Source organism: Lynx canadensis, chromosome B1 (genome assembly GCF_007474595.2).
Source record: "Lynx canadensis isolate LIC74 chromosome B1, mLynCan4.pri.v2, whole genome shotgun sequence".
Classification (NCBI taxonomy): domain Eukaryota; kingdom Metazoa; phylum Chordata; class Mammalia; order Carnivora; family Felidae; genus Lynx; species Lynx canadensis.
The window spans coordinates 56,608,210-56,624,886 of record NC_044306.2 but is presented as its reverse complement, the minus strand read 5'-3'; positions in this window follow the sequence as shown (position 1 = coordinate 56,624,886).

The following is a 16,677-nucleotide window of genomic DNA, read 5'->3' as shown; positions in this document are numbered from 1 at the left end:
TGGTTTTTATTATTTCCTGCATTCTTTCCAATGTCATTATGTGGTAGGTGGTATATTCCCATTGTAGATTTGAGAACTACTAAGTAAATACTAGATAAAGACACTTGTTAGTAATAATTCAACAAATAACTCGGTATTTCAACCTAGATTTGTCCATTGCAATTCACTGGCACTATACCAAGGTGATTTACTTAACAGTCAGAAGTCTACAGGGACAAATTAGAATTTTATTTGAGAGGTAATTTTTGAAATGTCATATTCCATTATTAGCATATCCATATGTAGAATTATTGAAGAAGAGAATATAAATGAAGGTGATTTTTCTTTGGGCTTAATTTTTCACTTTATAGGGAAAAGAATTACCATGCTATCCATTCTGGATGGGACTTGGAAACAAAATCTCAGTGTGAAGTGAACATATGACTAATTACTTTATAATAATATATATTCAAAGCCTGAAATATCCGCAATACATTTTAATTTATTTAAATTTAGAATGTCTAAAACATAATTTTTGAGAATTTGGAAAATATATTTTAATTATCATATTTGAGATTATAAATAAGCAGAAATTAACACTACTTAAAAAATGAGAATAATACACTAGACCAAGGAATTCTGAATGTAAATGCCTTAATGTATTGAAAATCATGCCTTATTAAAAGAACAATAGCATTTTGTAAAGAATGTCACATTCTATGCAGTAATGAAATGATTTTGGTAAGTAATACTAATTTTTTTGTTCTTAATTATTTTATTAAATTGGGTCATCAGTGGTATGAATTGAGTCAGTTAACCAAATATCATAACTTAAAAGGTCTTAAACATATGAGTGTCATTTGGTTCCATTGGTTCAGAAATTATCTGGGTTTTTCTTAGGGCCATTGTGACTGGGTTTTGAATTAAAATCTGTTGATTATAACTGAACACTTTAAAAAGAGTAATATCGTGAAAAAATACATATTGTAGAGACCAGAAATATATTTTACAATAGAAATATGGAGTAATGTGTCCTCTGAAAGAACACAAATTTTCTGTACAAACTGACTTGAAAGAAATTTGTAACTAGAAAAGCTAGGCATCTAGTTCTCTTAATACTACCTATCATTGGGTTATAGTTTGAGTTCCAGGAAGATCAGTGAAGTACCAATCACTTGAAAATCAAATGAAGTATCATTCCTGAAAGTACTTGTAAAGTGTTAGAATGAAAAATGGTGATAAATATGGAGAATTCTTCTTTACTTAGCTTGACTGCAGAATAACTAATCAATAAGCATGTTTTTTTTTTTATGATCAATGTCAATTGCCTTTTGGGAATTTATTGTAGACCTCTGTGTCCAATTTTAAGATAACTTCACGGTTTTCTATCATTTTGTATAGAGACTAGATAAATGGTATTTTTTATCAATAAAAAAGGATTTAGAATTTCTGAAAGGAGGTAACTTCAGTTCATGTATTCTTGGTAATTGCCTCCCTGTTTTCTTTAAAATAACTAAGATATTCTGCCTCTGTCTTTGCCTTCAAACTTTTTGATCTACTTTTGATATGCTCTCAGTACATTCTTGGTGATGTTTCATCTTTCTGTAATTCAGTAGCCAAGTAATATGTTACATTAGTTGTTCTAAAGTTTCTGCAAAGGCTTTAATAGATTATTAAACTTAACACTGAACATGATATTCATCATTAGTTTAAAGAAATTGTTACATTTATACATCTAAGTCCTCCAAAGTGAAAATTCCTTGCAGGACAACGTGCATGTCTTAACTGATGATGCACCTGTGAAAAAGAATATTCTATTTCTAGGGTAGAACACCTTAAATGTCTTCCAGGTGCTTTGTTGATTATTATGTGTGAAAATATAAAGTGTTATAAATATTCTTTATAATGATTGCTTTTATGTTGTCTCTAAAGGAAATAATCATTTTACTGAATACTTCCTATGTTTACATCACAAATTTAAGTTCGAAATGTTATTAAACTCTGATAGTCCTTCTAATCTATATGCTCATGATTATTTTGTGGGAAAGAAATTTAAAAAATGCCACATTATTGAGTATATGATAAATACTTTCAAATATGAGGTGATTAAATTCTTCAGAAATTGAAGGAAACTAGGTATCAAGGTATGCTAGCACAGTCATAATTTTATTTCATGTTATGTATACATTAAACAAGAAGATGTGGTTATAATGTAACAAAATAACACTCAAAGCTGTATATTTCCCATCAACTCTTTGTGTATAGTCACACCATACAAAACCTAAATTGTATTGAACGTAGTTTACTTGGGATGCATAGATTATAGTTTGTTTGTGTTAGTCCTAATAGAGCTAGGTTTCAGCTTTATTTTTTAAAACAGGATATTTTAATAACATTTCCCACCCAGACCTAAATTAAACTTCATAGTTTAAATTACCTGCAGGACACTGAAGGAATTTGTATTGCTTCCTCCTGTTCTATGAAAATCCAAATGGCTATAGAGGAGATTCAAAAATCCACTAACTGTACCTTGATGAGATATATGAAGTTTATCTAAACAAGATTTTAACTATTCAAAGAGAATTAAGTAAAATAAAATGCTTTAAAAATTAATAAAATGGGAGCCAGTAAATATAATAATAATAAACACAGAATGGGAAATAACGCTTAAAAGGTAGGCATACACATTATTGTGAAAATGACTTAATCTTAGAAATCTAGGGAAGATGGCGGCGTAGGAGGACGCTGGGCTCACCGCGCGTCCTGCTGATCACTTAGATTCCACCTACACCTGCCTAAATAACCCAGAAAACCGCCAGAGGATTAGCAGAACAGAGTCACCGGACCCAAGTGCAGACGAGAGGCCCACAGAAGAGGGTAGGAAGGGCGGCGAGGCGGTGCGCGCTCCACGGACTGGCGGGAGGGAGCCGGGGCGGAGGGGCGGCTCGCCGGCCAAGCAGAGCCCCCGAGTCCGGCTTGCAAAAGCGGAGGGGCCTGACGGACTGTGTTCAGACAGCAAGCGCGACTTAGCAAGCGCGACTTAGCGTCTGGGAGGTCATAAGTTAACAGCTCTGCTCGGAAAGCGGGAAGGCTGGAGGACAAAGGGAGGGTGAGCTGCGGAGCCCCCGGACGACAGAGCTCAGTTTGGCGGGGAACAAAGGCGCTAGCCAGCGCCATCTCCCCCGCCCATCCCCCAGCCAAAATCCCAAAGGGAACCGGCTCCGGCCAGGGAAATTGCTCGCTCCGCGCGAACACCCAACTCTGTGCTTCTGCGGAGCCAAACCTCCGGCAGCGATTTGACTCCCTCCGGCTGCCACAGGGCCCCTCCTGAAGTGGATCACCTAAGGAGAAGCGAGCTAAGCCTGCCCCCCCTCCCGCCGTGCACCTTGCCTTCCCACCCCAGCTAATACGCCAGATCCCCAGCATCACAAGCCTGGCAGTGTGCAAGTAGCCCAGACGGGCCACGCCACCCCACAGTGAATCCCGCCCCTAGGAGAGGGGAAGAGAAGGCACACACCAGTCTGACTGTGGCCCCAGCGGTGGGCTGGGGGCAGACATCAGGTCGGACTGCGGCCCCGCCCACCAACTCCAGTTATACACCACAGCACAGGGGAAGTGCCCTGCAGGCCCTCACCACACCAGGGACTATCCAAAATGACCAAGCGGAAGAATTCCCCTCAGAAGAATCTCCAGGAAATAACAACAGCTAATGAGCTGATCAAAAAGGATTTAAATAATATAACAGAAAGTGAATTTAGAATAATAGTCATAAAATTAATCGCTGGGCTGGAAAACAGCATACAGGACAGCAGAGAATCTCTTGCTACAGACATCAGGGGACTAAGGAACAGTCACGAGGAGCTGAAAAACGCTTTAAAGGAAATGGAAAACAAAATGCAAACCACCACGGCTCGGATGGAAGAGGCAGAGGAGAGAATAGGTGAACTAGAAGATAAAGTTATGGAAAAAGAGGAAGCTGAGAAAAAGAGAGATAAAAAAATCCAGGAGTATGAGGGGAAAATTAGAGAACTAAGTGATACACTAAAAAGAAATAATATACGCATAATTGGTATCCCAGAGGAGGAAGAGAGAGGGAAAGGTGCTGAAGGGGTACTTGAAGAAATAATAGCTGAGAACTTCCCTGAACTGGGGAAGGAAAAAGGCATTGAAATCCAAGAGGCACAGAGAACTCCCTTCAGACGTAACTTGAATCGATCTTCTGCACGACATATCATAGTGAAACTGGCAAAATACAAGGATAAAGAGAAAATTCTGAAAGCAGCAAGGGGTAAACGTGCCCTCACATATAAAGGGAGACCTATAAGACTCGTGACTGATCTCTCTTTTGAAACTTGGCAGGCCAGAAAGAATTGGCACGAGATTTTCAGGGTGCTAGATAGCAAAAATATGCAGCCGAGAATCCTTTATCCAGCAAGTCTGTCATTTAGAATAGAAGGAGAGATAAAGGTCTTCCCAAACAAACAAAAACTGAAGGAATTTGTCACCACTAAACCAGCCCTACAAGAGATCCTAAGGGGGACCCTGTGAGACAAAGTACCAGAGACATCACTACAAGCATAAAACATACAGACATCACAATGACTCTAAACCCGTATCTTTCTATAATAACACTGAATGTAAACGGATTAAATGCGCCAACCAAAAGACATAGGGTATCAGAATGGATAAAAAAACAAGACCCATCTATTTGCTGTCTACAAGAGACTCATTTTAGACCTGAGGACACCTTTAGATTCAGAGTGAGGGGATGGAGAACTATTTATCATGCTACTGGAAGCCAGAAGAAAGCTGGAGTAGCCATACTTATATCAGACAAACTAGACTTTAAATTAAAGGCTGTAACAAGAGATGAAGAAGGACATTATATAATAGTTACAGGGTCTATCCATCAGGAAGAGCTAACAATTATAAATGTCTATGCGCCGAATACCGGAGCCCCCAAATATATAAAACAATTACTCATAAACAGAAGCAACCTTATTGATAAGAATGTGGTAATTGCAGGGGACTTTAACACCCCACTTACAGAAATGGATAGATCATCTAGACACATAGTCAATAAAGAAACAAGGGCCCTGAATGAGACACTGGATCAGATGGACTTGACAGATATATTTAGAACTCTGCATCCCAAAGCAACAGAATATACTTTCTTCTCGAGTGCACATGGAACATTCTCCAAGATAGATCATATACTGGGTCACAAAACAGCCCTTCATAAGTTTACAAGAATTGAAATTATACCATGCATACTTTCAGACCACAATGCTATGAAGCTTGAAATCAACCACAGGAAAAAGTCTGGAAAACCTCCAAAAGCATGGAGGTTAAAGAACACCCTACTAACGAATGAGTGGGTCAACCAGGCAATTAGAGAAGAAATCAAAAAATATATGGAAACAAACGAAAATGAAAATACAACAATCCAAACGCTTTGGGACGCAGCGAAGGCAGTCCTGAGAGGAAAATACATTGCAATCCAGGCCTATCTCCAGAAACAAGAAAAATCCCAAATACAAAATCTAACAGCACACCTAAAGGAAATAGAAGCAGAACAGCAAAGGCAGCCTAAACCCAGCAGAAGAAGAGAAATAATAAAGATCAGAGCAGAAATAAACAATATAGAATCTAAAAAAACTGTAGAGCAGATCAACGAAACCAAGAGTTGGTTTTTTGAAAAAATAAACAAAATTGACAAACCTCTAGCCAGGCTTCTCAAAAAGAAAAGGGAGATGACCCAAATAGATAAAATCATGAATGAAAATGGAATTATTACAACCAATCCCTCAGAGATACAAACAATTATCAGGGAATACTATGAAAAATTATATGCCAACAAATTGGACAACCTGGAAGAAATGGACAAATTCCTAAACACCCACACTCTTCCAAAACTCAATCAGGAGGAAATAGAAAGCTTGAACAGACCCATAACCAGCGAAGAAATTGAATCGGTTATCAAAAATCTCCCAACAAATAAGAGTCCAGGACCAGATGGCTTCCCAGGGGAGTTCTACCAGACGTTTAAAGCAGAGATAATACCTATCCTTCTCAAGCTATTCCAAGAAATAGAAAGGGAAGGAAAACTTCCAGACTCATTCTATGAAGCCAGTATTACTTTGATTCCTAAACCAGACAGAGACCCAGTAAAAAAGAGAACTACAGGCCAATATCCCTGATGAATATGGATGCAAAAATTCTCAATAAGATACTAGCAAATCGAATTCAACAGCATATAAAAAGAATTATTCACCATGATCAAGTGGGATTCATTCCTGGGATGCAGGGCTGGTTCAACATTCGCAAATCAATCAACGTGATACATCACATTAACAAAAAAAAAGAGAAGAACCATATGATCCTGTCAATCGATGCAGAAAAGGCCTTTGACAAAATCCAGCACCCTTTCTTAATAAAAACCCTTGAGAAAGTCGGGATAGAAGGAACATACTTAAAGATCATAAAAGCCATTTATGAAAAGCCCACAGCTAACATCATCCTCAACGGGGAAAAACTGAGAGCTTTTTCCCTGAGATCAGGAACACGACAGGGATGCCCACTCTCACCGTTGTTGTTTAACATAGTGCTGGAAGTTCTAGCATCAGCAATCAGACAACAAAAGGAAATCAAAGGCATCAAAATTGGCAAAGATGAAGTCAAGCTTTCGCTTTTTGCAGATGACATGATATTATACATGGAAAATCCGATAGACTCCACCAAAAGTCTGCTAGAACTGATACATGAATTCAGCAAAGTTGCAGGATACAAAATCAATGTACAGAATTCAGTTGCATTCTTATACACTAACAATGAAGCAACAGAAAGACAAATAAAGAAACTGATCCCATTTACAATTGCACCAAGAAGCATAAAATACCTAGGAATAAATCTAACCAAAGATGTAAAGGATCTGTATGCTGAAAACTATAGAAAGCTTATGAAGGTAATTGAAGAAGATTTAAAGAAATGGAAAGACATTCCCTGCTCATGGATTGGAAAAATAAATATTGTCAAAATGTCAATACTACCCAAAGCTATCTACACATTCCATGCAATCCCAATCAAAATTGCACCAGCATTCTTCTCGCAACTAGAACAAGCAATCCTAAAATTCATATGGAACCACAAAAGGCCCCGAATAGCCAAAGGAATTTTGAAGAAGAAGACCAAAGCAGGAGGCATCACAATCCCAGACTTTAGCCTCTACTACAAAGCTGTCATCATCAAGACAGCATGGTATTGGCACAAAAACAGACACACAGACCAATGGAATAGAATAGAAAGCCCAGAACTAGACCCACAAACGTATGGCCAACTCATCTTTGACAAAGCAGGAAAGAACATCCAATGGAAAAAAGACAGCCTCTTTAACAAATGGTGCTGGGAGAACTGGACAGCAACATGCAGAAGGTTGAAACTAGACCACTTTCTCACACCATTTACAAAAATAAACTCAAAATGGATAAAGGACCTAAATGTGAGACAGGAAACCATCAGAACCTTAGAGGAGAAAGCAGGAAAAGACCTCTCTGACCTCAGCCGTAGCAATCTCTTACTCGACACATCCCCAAAGGCAAGGGAATTAAAAGCAAAAGTGAATTACTGGGACCTTATGAAGATAAAAAGCTTCTGCACAGCAAAGGAAACAACCAACAAAACGAAAAGGCAACCAACGGAATGGGAAAAGATATTTGCAAATGACATATCGGACAAAGGGCTAGTATCTAAAATCTATAAAGAGCTCACCAAACTCCACACCCGAAAAACAAATAACCCAGTGAAGAAATGGGCAGAAAACATGAATAGACACTTCTCTAAAGAAGACATCCAGATGGCCAACAGGCACATGAAAAGATGTTCAGCGTCGCTCCTTATCAGGGAAATACAAATCAAAACCACACTCAGGTATCACCTCACGCCAGTCAGAGTGGCCAAAATGAACAAATCAGGAGACTATAGATGCTGGAGAGGATGTGGAGAAACGGGAACCCTCTTGCACTGTTGGTGGGAATGCAAATTGGTGCAGCCGCTCTGGAAAGCAGTGTGGAGGTTCCTCAGAAAATTAAAAATAGACCTACCCTATGACCCAGCAATAGCACTGCTAGGAATCTACCCAAGGGATACAGGAGTACTGATGCATAGGGGCACTTGTACCCCAATGTTCATAGCAGCACTCTCAACAATAGCCAAATTATGGAAAGAGCCTAAATGTCCATCAACTGATGAATGGATAAAGAAATTGTGGTTTATATACACAATGGAATACTACGTGGCAATGAGAAAAAATGAAATATGGCCTTTTGTAGCAACGTGGATGGAACTGGAGAGTGTGATGCTAAGTGAAATAAGCCATACAGAGAAAGACAGATACCATATGGTTTCACTCTTATGTGGATCCTGAGAAACTTAACAGGAACCCATGGGGGAGGGGAAGGAAAAAAAAAAAAAAAAAAAAAAAAGGACGTTAGAGTGGGAGAGAGCCAAAGCATAAGAGACTGTTAAAAACTGAGAACAAACTGAGGGTTGATGGGGGGTGGGAGGGAGGGGCGGGTGGGTGATGGGTATTGAGGAGGGCACCTTTTGGGATGAGCACTGGGTGTTGTATGGAAACCAATTTGTCAATAAACTTCATATAAAAAAAAAAAAAAAAAAAAAAAAAAGAAATCTAAGTAAATGTTAGATGGCTGCCAGTCTATTACCCTGATAAATTTCAAGAACCCAGTTTTTTTTTTAAATTTTTTTTTTCAACGTTTATTTATTTTTGGGACAGAGAGAGACAGAGCATGAACGGGGGAGGGGCAGAGAGAGAGGGAGACACAGAATCGGAAACAGGCTCCAGGCTCTGAGCCATCAGCCCAGAGCCCGACGCGGGGCTCGAACTCACGGACGGCGAGATCGTGACCTGGCTGAAGTCGGACGCTTAACCGACTGCGCCACCCAGGCGCCCCAAGAACCCAGTTTTTATGAATCAAGAAATGAATTGTAAAGTAAATAAAAGGCATTCATAGAAACAGGTGCCAACTGAAAGGTGTGCAGAAGTAGATGAGATGAGATGGGAAAGCAACACGGAAAGAGCAGTAAGGGATTCATGAGAAAGGCTTAAGGGACTATCTTAGATTGTAAAAATAAAGAAAAAGAAAAGAAAGATAGAAAGAAAGAATAGAAACTTAATTGATCAGGGAGAGAAGTATAGATTTCAAGTTTACAAAATGGTGATTGCATCCATCTATATAATTGGCTTTTCTGAAGAGAAAACCAGAATTACAGTAACAAGAACAGTGTTAAAGCTGGAGGATAGTAACATTTTTTAAGGCTAAAACCTACCTTGCATCTTTTGATTTTATCAGCTATCTGGATATTTAGACATTTTAGAGAACGTATTGCATTTCAAGGAAAAATTGATTTTTTATATGCACCACAGCAGAAATGGAGAGATCCAATTTTCAAAACACAAATCTGGATTGTGTCTAAGTTTGTCTCTTAAACATTAGATGCCAAAGAAAATAAGAGCAATATGTCCATGTTTTTGAGTAGGCCCAAATTCAATATACAGAATTAAATTGAAAAGTTAGTCTTAGAGCTAACTCTCTTGCTGAAATCAGACATTTCTCTGATTATGTTCAAACCTAAATGTAACAAATATACCTTCATTTAAGAAATAAACCACTAAATAATTTGACAATTTTAATATCAAATTATTGTGAATAGCTAACATAATTCTGATGTTAAATATAATAAAGGTTGTCCTCTTACCAAACTAACATCCTCAACAAAAAAAGTAGTACTTTTTATAAAAAGACAAGCATCATAATCTAAATATTAGCTAATAGAATGCAGCTCTGAATTAAAAAGAGTATCAGATAGTATTGTGGTGGTTTAGAATCATGTAATTGGATAATATACTTTATTGTATGATATATTTAATAGATCTTATAAAGTAATTGATAAAATTCAACATCAGCTAACCATTGAAATTATTTTTTTTTTCTTATTTTGGAATGGAAGGCCACTTTTTAGGGACGATATCTTTTATTTTTTAAATTTTTTAAAATGTTTATTTTTGACAGAGAGAGAGCATGAGCAGGGAAGGGGCAGAAACAGAGGGAGACACAGAATTGGAAGCAGGCTCCAGGCTCTGAGCTGTCAGCACAGAGCCTGATGTGAGGCTTGAACTCACAGCCCGCGAGATCATGACCTGAGCTGAAGTCGGACACTGAACAGACTGAGCCACCCAGGCGCCCCAGGCATATCTTTTATAACCCGAGAGTCAATGTTATACTAAAGTGTTATACTAAGGTGATGGGGCTGAGAAAAAAAGGATATTTAAAAGCTATTTGTAACCTATATTATTTAACATTTATTTGGAAGAGATAAACAATGCAGTTTGAAAGACAAAATGAGGAGATACAAATATCTCAGAAGAAAGTTTTTCTCTTTCTGATGGTCATGAATGCTATATAGAAAAACCAGATATATTCAACTAAAATTATCTTCAAAAATATTATATTTATTGTTATTTACAAAAAATATAATAATATTTTGGCCTTTTTATAAGCCAATAATTACTATTTATAATGTTTAAGAAAATACCTATCCATCTTAGTAAAATGTTTTTATAATAAATGATATAATAAGCTTAGAAAATATATATAAGGCCTAGATGATGGCGACTATAAAACTGTATAGAGACATAAAATATAGATGGAAAAAGAGCATACTATTTAGAGATACAATATTTTCCTGTATGGGAAGATTCCATAAATGTCAAAGTAGTGTTGATTCTATCAGTCTAAATTCATATTTGTAAATGTTTCCAATCCAATTGACAAAGGGCCCTCAAGTTCATCCTCTATAATAAATATGTTAAAAAATGCTAGAATAATCTGCAAAATAAAAATCAGAAGTCATTGTTATTTCAGGAAATTAGAACCACTATTGTCCCAAATGTCAATCAGGAACCTGGAAGTGTCCAGTGATTTTGCACTACCTCATTCTCTGCACTTTCCACTCACATTTTCCATTCTGCTTATAAAATAACTTAAAATTTCCAGTCTTTCCGTTTCCACTGCCCCAACTGTAAGTCAGACCACTGTAATCTTTCACTTGCATTTATGTACTTGCTATTCATGTTCTGCGCTGATCTTTTCTCCGCATAGTAGCCATGGTGATTTAAAAAAACAACAGCAACAACAGATCACATCATGTCACTTGTCTGCTTAAAGTTCTCTATGGATCCAACACAAATCTTTGGACACAATCCGCAGTCTTTAATATGACTTAACAGAAAATTAGCACCTAATACATATTAGTGGAACTAAAAATGTTCTGTATGATTTGGGCTCTGCATGCCTTTCAAATATCTCTTATTATGACTCTCAGAATTTTGTCTTATCCACAGTGAAATTCCTTCATTTCTTCAGAGTCTATCATTGAGGGTTTTCACTGTGCTAATCTTGTACCTTTTTAATCTCCTTGGCTTTAATCTTAGAAATTTAACTTTTGGCTTTAATCTTAGAAATTTCTCATTTCAAAGTGCTTATTTTTGATTCCACAAATTTGAATTAAATGTCCTTCTGAGTGTTTCCAGTACTTCCTAGATCACAGCACATAGTGCACAGTAATTCACTTGTTACTTTGTCTGCTAACATATGAAAATCCCAATTGGCTATGTCAGATATGGAAGAAAGGTAACTTCTGTTACCTTCATGAAACAATCTATTTTTAGAACTTAGGAGTGGCAGAAATATCTCTGTCAATTTGGGGGTCCTGGGCTTGTATCTAAAACCGGGAGTTTTATCCACCAAAGGAGTTTTATCCTCCAGGAACTGGCCCTCTAAAAATGGAAATAAATAAATAGTCTGAGAAAGAATTCAAAATAATTATTCTAAAGATATTGAGAGCTATAAGAGAACACACATAAACAATTTATGATATCAGAAAAACAAGGTAAGAACAAAATGATAATTTCCCTGGAGGTGAGAAAAGAATGAATAAAAATCTAAAATTTTGGAGCTGAAGAATTTAATGGCTGAACTGAAATATTAAATAGAGTGTTTCAGGGGAATCTGGGTGGCTCAGTTGGTTAAGCATCTGACTCCTGATTTCAGCTCAGGTCATGATCTCTTGGTTGTGAGACTGAGCCTCACCTCAAGCTCTACCCTAGGCATGGAGCCAGCTTAAGATTCTCTCCCTCTCCCTCTGCCCACTCCCTCTTTCAAAATAATAAATAATAGTAATAATAATAATAATAATAATAATAATAAATACGGTGCTTCAATTAGACTGAACCAAGCAGAAGAAAGAATTAGTGAGCTTTAAGACAGACCAATTAAAATTATCCAATCAAAGGAGCAAAAAGAAAAATAAAATGAAAAAGAATAAAGAAAATCTATGGGACTTGAGGTACATCATTAAGGGAAACAGTGTTGAAGTTCCAGAAGCAGAAGTTTATTTACATAAATAATGGTGAACACCTGGGTGGCTCAGTCTGTTGAGTGTCCAACTCTTGATTTCAGTTCAGATCATGACCTCAGGGTCATGGGATGGAGCCCTGAATCAGCATGGAACCTCCTTAAGATTCTCTCTCTCTCTCTCTCTCTCTCTCTCTCTCTCTCTCTCTCTCTCTCTCTTTCTCTCTCTCCCTCCCTCCCTCCCTCCCTCCCTCTGCCCCCTCCCCAGCTTGCACTCCCTCTTTCTAAAAAAAAGAAAAAAGGAAGGAAGGAAAGGAGGAAGGAAGGAAGAAAGGATGAAAGGAAGAATGGAAGGAAGAAAGAATGGTTGGGAACTTCCCAAATCTGGGGAGAGATTTTTGACATCCAAATTTATGAAACTAATAGGTCACCCTAAAATTTTAATCCTAAACATTTTCTCTAAGACACATAAGACTATCTAAAATCAAAGACAAAAAGAGAATTTTAGAAGAAGTGAAAGCAAAATAAATAAATAAATAAAATAATCTCTCATGTAGGGATCCTCCCATAGGCTGTCCGTGGATTTCTCAGCAGAGATCTCATGGGCCAGGAAAGAGTGGAATGATATATTCAAAGTGCTGAAAGAAAGAAGTTGCTAACCAACAATAATTTACCCAGCAAAGTTGTCCTTTAGAAATTAAGGTGAAATAAAGACTCCCAATCAAAAGCTGAAGAAGTTCATCACTAGTCCTGCATTACAAGAAATGCTAAAAGAAGTTCTTGAAGCTGAAATGAAAACAATCTAATTGGTAACATGAAAATATAAAACACACAAGTATAAGTAAGTATATAAGTGGATTCAGAATGCTCTAATATGGTGATGGATTAACCACCTGACTCTAGCATAAATGTTAAAGGACAATAATGGATATATAATATAGACAATGCAAATTGTGACATCAAAACTTAAAAGTTTGGCTAGCAAAATGGTGGAGTGTTTGTATACAATCAAAGTTATCGGAATGAAATAGACTATTAAATCTGGGAGATGTTTTATTTGAGCCTCATGGTAAACATGCAGCAAAGACCTAAGTAAATTCACAAAGATAAAATGAAACCACAGCATACCATTACAGAAAGCCATCAGTTCACAAAGGAAAGTAGCAATAGAGGAAGAAAGGTACAGAGGAACTATAAAACAAAATAATTAAAAATGTCATTAGCAAACCCTTACTATTAATAATTATTTTAAATGTAATTGGATTGAATTTCCCAATCAGAAGACATGGAGTGGTGGATGTATTAAAAAAAAAAACAAAAAAACAAGACCCAACTGTATGCTGCCTACAAGAGACTCATTATAGCTTTAAGCACACATGTAGGCTCAAAGTGAAGAGATGGAAAGAGCTATTTCTTGCAAGTAGAAACCAAAAGAGATCAGGGGTAACTCTTCTTATATCAGAAAAAATAGATTTTAAGTAAACAATGGGAACTAGAGACAAAGAAAGCACTATATAATGATAAAGGTGTCAATTAATCAAAAAAGAGTAACAATCATAAGTATACATGCACCCAACATTGGAGTACCTAAACATATTGAGCAAATTCTAACAGATATGAAGGGAGAAATAAACAACAATACAATAGTAATAGAGAACTTTAATACCCCACTTCAACAGAGAATAAATCATCTAGACAGAAAATCAAAAGGATACCATGGACTTGAATCATATTTTAGACCAAGTAGACCTAACCAGTATTTACAGAACATTTCATCCAACAGCAGCAGAATACAATTCTTCTCAAGTGCACACAGAACATTCCTTAGACTAGATCATATGACAGGTCATATGACTAGATCATCAGACAGGTGAAGCAGGTCTTAGCAGATTTAAGAAGACTGAAATCATACCAAGTATATTTTGTGAACACATGCTGTACAAGTAGAAATCAATAACAGCAGGGAAGCAGAGATTTTACAATTATGTTGGAAATTAACACACTGCTGAACAACAGTGGGTCACAGAGTAAATCAGAATGGAAATAACTATCTTGAAACAAAACACGACATAGCACAATCTATGGCATAGCACAATCAAAGCAGTTCTAAGAGGGAAAATTATAGTGATAAATGCTTACATAAAGTAAATAGAAAGATCTCAAATAGACAACCTAACTTTATATTTAAGGAACTAGAAAAAGAAGAACAAACTCAGCCCAATATTAGCAGAAGGAAGGTAGTAACAAAAGTTAAAGAAGAAATGAGTGAGAAGTTAGAAAAATACAAAAAAAAAATCAAGGAAACTAACACTGATTTTTGAGAAGTAACAGAAATTGACAAACTTTTAGCTATACTAAGATGACTCAAACATAAAATCAGAAATGAAAGGGGAGCCATTACAACTGATACCACGGAATTAGAAAAGATCACTAAAGACTACTGTGAACATACATATGGCAATAAATTGGGTAACCTACAAGAAAAGGATCAACTACTAGAAAGATATAAACTACCAACACTGAATCAAGAATAAATAGAAAATTTGAAAAGATCAATAACAAGTAAGGAGATTGAATCAATTATCAAAAACCTCCCAATAAGACATGCTCAGGATTAAATTATTTTGCTAGTAAATACTACCAAACATTTAAACAAGAATTAAAATTAATCCTTCTGGAAGTTTCAAAAAAAATGGAAGAGGAAAGAACACTTCAAAACTCATTTTTACAAGATCAGTGTTATCAATACTAAGGCCAGATAAAGACACTACAGACCAGTATCTCTGATTAATGTAGAGGCAAAAATTCTCAACAAAATATTAACAAACTAAATTCAACAGCACAATAAAACGATTCATACACCAGTGTCAAGTGAAATTTATCCCTGGGAAATAAGGGTGGTTCAACATATGCAAATGAATAAATGTGATACATGATATAAAATGAAAAATGAAAATTATATAATTATATAATCACCTCATGAGAGGCAGAAGAAGCATAAGACAAAAACATATAAAATTATTTCATGAAAAAAGCACTCAACAAATTTGGTATAGAAGAAACATACCATAATATAATAGTCATATATGACAAGCTCATAGCCAACATCATACTCAGTAGTGCAAGGGTGAAAGCTTTTCTTCTAAGATCAGGAACAAGACAAGGGGACTCACTTTCAACACTCCTGTTCAGCATTGTTCTGGAAGTCCTTGCCAGAACTGTCAGGCAAGAAAAAGAAATAAAAGACATCCAAGTCAGAAAAGAAGAAATAAAATTGTTTCTGTTCATAGATATGATCTATAGAGAGAAAGTCTTAAAGACTCTGCCAAAGAACTATTGGAACTGATCAATGAATTGAATAAAGTTGCAGAATATAAAATCAACATAAAAACCAGTTGCATTTCTATTAGTTCACAATGAAATACATGAAAAAGACATAAAACAATCCATTCACAATGGCATAAAAGATAGTAAAGTACTTAGGGATGTGTTTAACCAAGGAAGTGAAAAATCTATACAATGAAAACTATAAGACTTTGATGAAAGAAATTGAAGACACAAATGGTACAATATACTATGTTTATGGATTTTTAGATTAATATTGTTAAAATGTACATAACACTCAAAGCATTCTATAGATTCAATTAAATATCAGAATTCCAATGACATTTTCACAGAAATAGGGAAAAATTCCTATAATTTGTATGGAGCCACAAAAGATCCAGAATAGCTAAATTAATCTTGAGAAAGAACAAAGCTGGAAGCATCAAACTTTCTGATTTCAATCCATGTTAGAAAGCTGTAGTAATAAAAAGAGTATGGTATTGTCATAAAGATAGATACATATAGACCAAAAGAACAGAATTGAAAGCCCAGAAATAAATCCTTATACACATGGTCAACTAATATTTGACAAGGAAGCCAAGAACATTTGATGGGGAAAGGATAGCCTCTTCAATAAATGGTTTTGGGAAAACTGGATAACCACATGTATAGAAAAACATCAGACCCCTGTTTTATACCACTAACAAAAATGAATTTGAAATGGATTGAAGACATAAATGTAAGACCTGAAACCATAAAGCAACTAGAAGGAACGAGGAAAAAAAAATCCATGACCTGTGTTTTGGCAATTATTATTTTTTAAATATAGCACCTAAAGTGCAAGCAACAAAAGAAAAAATAAACAAGTCAGGTGCACCAGGTGGCTCAGTTGATTAAGCATCCGGCTCTTGATTTTGGCTGAGGTCATTATCTCACCGTCCAT